The sequence below is a fragment of the Eulemur rufifrons genome, chromosome 8 (genome assembly GCF_041146395.1).
Source record: "Eulemur rufifrons isolate Redbay chromosome 8, OSU_ERuf_1, whole genome shotgun sequence".
Taxonomy (NCBI): domain Eukaryota; kingdom Metazoa; phylum Chordata; class Mammalia; order Primates; family Lemuridae; genus Eulemur; species Eulemur rufifrons.
Window position 1 is genome coordinate 7,897,953 of NC_090990.1, and position 4,908 is coordinate 7,902,860.

Below are 4,908 nucleotides of genomic sequence, written 5' to 3' on the forward strand. Positions count from 1 at the left end.
GGCCTAGGGGCCCGCGCTGGCCGCGGCGATGCGGACGCGGCTCTCTGAGCGGGGCGGCGCGGCGGGGCCCCGGCTGCCGGGCGCGGGGAGCCGGAGGGCGGCCCGGGCGAGAAGGGCGTGCGCCCGGGCGCGCGGGGGCGACGGAGCGCGGCGCGGACCGACTCGGGGAGCCCGGGCGGCCGGGACAGACAGCGGAGAGGCGGGGAGGGAGGGGCGAGGGACTCGCGAAAGGATTTACCCGGACAGGAAATTAACCCGCTGGAAAATCCCGGGGAGAGGCGGGAGCGGTAGGGGTGGCGAGTGGCCGTCGCCAAACGCAACCCCACCCGGGCAGCTTATTTCCGAGACCAGAGGATAAGACCTGCCGCGAGGACTCGGCCGGTGGCACTTGACGTCTAAGTTCAGTTACCGAGCCCCAGAGCGGTTTCCACGGGGCGTGTCCGGGACGTACGCCCCGCACCCCCGTGCCAGCCTGCTGCCAAAGCGCACTCCCCGCGCGCCACCCCCTGTTGCCAAAAGGAGTGGGACCCGGGTCACTCTGACTCTGCTCCAGGGATAATCCCCACAGGCTCTCGGGCGAGCCAGGGGCTGCTGACCCGACTTTGGGCGGGGCTCCAGGGAGAGAGAGTGGCCGGTCTTCCCTCTCCCCTCCCCCACCCGCACTTGACCCATCTTAGTGAGCTGGGAGGGTGAGCAAGACAGGCAGCTGCCAGGGCCCCGCTGTGGCTCGAAGGAAGGCCAGGGCCAGTCAGCACTTTCCATGCTGGCCCCGGCCTCTCCACGGAACTGGCATCCACCGGGCAGAGATTGGCTGCTGGTCTGACAGAGGCCCAGCTGGTCGCCCTGTGCCTGGGGTCACCAGGCCTGGGTTCTGAGCTGTGTGGCCTAGACTGGTGCCTTTGCCTCTCTGGACCAGAGTAACCCTATCTGTGAAATGGGAAGGGGTAATGTGTACCTTTCCAACTTCGGAGGAGGACCAGAGTTCTAAAATTATCTTTTCCTTCCCTCCCCCATCAAACCCCCAGCTTTTATGGCCTAGGCAGGTGGTCGGGCCGGTGCCAAGGCTGAAATAAAAGGACGGCGGGGAGTGGGTGAGGTTAGCCTCAGACACTGGCAGGAGGATTCCCTCTTCACCAACCCCCAAGCCAAACTCCCTTCCCTCTGCACCAGCCCATTTTAGAAACTTCTCTCTGGGGAGGTCCCCACAGAGCCACCAAGAGATTGTCCTGCTATTGGCTATTTTGGTCCAAACACCCTGGAATTGATAAGCTCCCACTGGACCGAAATAACCCAGGGAACAGCTGTTGGGCAACAGGCCCTCAGAGACCCTACCCTGGCCCCCCAGCCCTGCTGGGGATTGGTGGAGCCACAGATTCTGAAGCCACAAAGCTAAGCCTCCAGCCTTCTCCAAAGGTACACGCAGTCTTGATGCCTCTGAGCCATGGGATCAAAACACTGAGCCTCTGGGACCCAGCCAAGGGCTCAACACAGGAGAGTATTTGCAGGAGCCCAGGGAAGGGCAGGGGGAGACCCTGGGGAAGATTTGAGACACTGCAGCTCTTTCCCTGCTTATGTCCCAGGCCACCAAGCCAGACCTCCGAAGTTCCCGGTCTCTGTCCCCACTCACCCAGGGGCCCCAGTTTGCTGTTGCCATCCCGGCTTCCAGGGCTTAAACCCCACTCGGATCTCATGCTCTTGAAGAGGCAGGTGCTGGGGGAACGGTCTGAATGCTCCCAGAGTGGGTGAAAAATGCCTCAGCCTACATAAAGGATGCATAAATTATTGAAGTCACACAAAGCGCAGGCAGGTGGCAGAATAAACACATCCTCCACCCTTACAACCCTGCAAAATCACTCTGAGACGATCTGTTGCACTTTTCCAATCTCAGGCGTGGTACTGGCTGCTCATTCCAGTACTTGTTTGAGCCCTTAGTGTCACTGCTTCATGACACCTGCGTTTGGGTGGGCTGCCATCTTGCACGTGTGTGCCCGTGTGTCTGCATGTCAGAGTTTGCACGCAGCTGTCCCTGCCAAGCGGTCTGATTGGCAGGCGCACTGGTTTACAAGTCAAGACCCCGAATCTGGTCCTGGCCCCAGCACTGGCCACAGAATCTTTCATGGCTTATTTGATCTTCCTGGGGACCTCCCAGCCTAGGTCCCTGGGTCTCTTGAAGATAAAGTCTTTTCAAAATTTCAAAAAGTCTGGTGCAAATTGGGCCTTTATGTTTGAGGATGTCACTCAGAGTAAATGCTGCAGTTCTTGACAGTGAATTCAGTGGTAGCACTTGTTCTTTTATGTCAAGCAGAAACATGAATGGGTGACTTTAATTAATGAAAACAGAGATAAATTTGTGCCAAATAAATGCAGAGTATTTAGCGGAGAAGGGCTTGCAAAACAGGGGGATTCGTGGTAGTTAAGTAAAAAGGGCTCCTGGTAATGAACCAGTTAGGAGTATCACTCCTAGCCTTGATTTCCTCATCCTGAAACTAAGAGAAAATACCTTCCCTCTCATGTGAGGGCCACCTGGGGGATATTTGTATGGGAACAGGATTGGAAAAGTGTTTGGAGAAACACTGAGTATGTTTATAAAAGTAGCCCTAAGTCTTGCCATTGGCAGGAACTGCTTGCTGCTTTGAGTGTCCCCCAAAGTTCCTTGGATCCAAATCTAAGCTTTTTTTTTCATTTATAGCAGCAGGACCAGACATGGCTGGGGGTTGTGGGGAGTAGGGCTGTCCCCCATATTCCAGGATTCCCCTCCCTTGGGGAAAATGCAAGCTTTGATTCTCTGATTCTCCCCCAGCAAATAAAACAGAGCAGTGACCTTAGCAAGGTCACACCGTGAGTCAGGGACAGGAGCTGGAAATAGAACACAGGCATTCTCAGTCCCACCTGCGCCCTTCAGCCACTCGCCCGGCTCCCTCCCCAGGAAAGGAGCCTCTCACCTCTCCAGGACAAACGCTGCAGGTAACTGCGAGAAACTCACAAGATTCCATTTGTCGACTCTGTTTCTGTATTTATTCTAGTGTCAATACACTTCATAATTCATATTCAAGAGGCTCAAAACAGAGGTGCAGTAAACACCCAAGGTATCCCCATGTTTTAAAACCTGACCTCATACCGTCATACCGTCCCCAGCTCTCCCAGCAGAATCCTCACCCCACTCTGTGCTCCTCAGCTAAAGAGTACTTCCTGTCTTGTCTCACTTCCCATCCTCATCTGATTCCTGGTGAGGTGGCCCCCGGAGCTATGTGAATGGTGGTCCCAGGGCATCCCCCATATGAGGCCTGGCCCCTGTAAGGGAAATCAATCAACTGATCAATCCAGTATCCAGTAATGAGAGTTTCCCTCTTTGGTTACCAGACTTATCTCTGTATTAGCCTGAGGCCTGGCCTCAGACTGTAAATACATGATGCCACTATGTTATGTGCAGGGCTCTGAATTTAGGCACACATGCTAGGTTTGCATGATAAGAGTGCAGCTGGCGTTTGGTGATGTCATTTGGATGACTGGTGTGTATGGCCTCTGCTCAGTGCCTGGCTGGCATGGGCAGAAGGCACAAGGACATCTCATGGGCTCCAGGAAAGGAGACAGGCTCTAGCCCTTTGCTTGGGGCAGCCTGACTTGATGGAACCTACTCTCTTCTCCAGGGACACTGCTGTGTCTCTGTCCCCCACTCACTGGCCAAACCCAAGCACCTCAGTGTTCCCATCCCGCTGCCCTTCCTCACCATCACCACCAGGGGGCACCGCCTGCTGCCGCCACTGGTCTGAGCTGAGCACCTGCTCTCGACGCAGCAGTTTCCTTTACTCCTCTCTCGCCAGGATGGACCTACATTGTAGAACAAAAACTCCTGCCAGTCACTTGAGCCCAGGAATTTGAGGTTGCGGAGAGCTATGATCCTGACACTGCACTCCAGCCTGGGTGACAGAGCGAGACGCTGTCTCTAAGTAAACAAATAAATAAACTCCTGCCTCTGGAGTTTCACCTCTGGAAGGCAGAAATGAATCTTCTACAGCCTAAGTAGGAGGCAGGGTCACAGTAGCAGGCGGGAACGTGGGTTTGGAGTCAGACAGACCTGGGTCCAATCCTGACTGTGTCATCTTGGACTAGTTACTTCACTTCTCTAAGCCTCAGTTTTCCTTTCTAGGAAATGGGATGATACTAGTGTCGACATTACCGGGTTGTTAATGAGGGTGAAATGAGCTGTCTATCGAGGGCTTCGCAGTGAGACTGATGCACAGTAGAGACACAATAAATGGTAACCACATGATGATCTATTTCTCTCTTTAAATATGTAGCAAATAAGTTTCATGTAGGTGGATATTCTCCAGGTAAAGAATTTATTGTTTTTATTTTCTTATTTCTTTTATTATTATTATTATTTTTTTTTAGAGATGGCATCTCACTCTTGCTCAGGCTGGTCTCAAACTCCTGAGCTCAAGCGATCCTCCCGTCTCAGCCTCCCAGAGTGCTAGGATTACAGGTGTGAGCCACCACGCTGGCCCCAGTAAAGAATTTAAGCATCTGTCTCTCTGGAGTTTATTAGTTAGTGATGCCCTAACAATCTAGGGTCAGTTTTAGTAACTCTCCCTGCCCTGAACCATTCCCCACTACACGTGTACGCACCCACACACACACGCCTGAGCCCTCTCTGGCTCTGGCTGACTGTGTGAGCGCAGTTGTGGGTGAGCAGCTTCCCTCCCCTGTGGCTCGCTGGCTTCCTTGGTCTGAGCATGGGCACCCTCATGAGACCAAGGATGTGGGGTCAGTCCCTCAGCCCAGCACAAGGAGACATCCATTCTCTGCTCACAGTTGGAGCTCCTAGAGCTGGCCAGCCCTCCAGCACATGCATGACCTTGGGTAGGGCTGGGGGAGGGTGGGGATTGTGCCACCCTGTCTGTCCCAAGA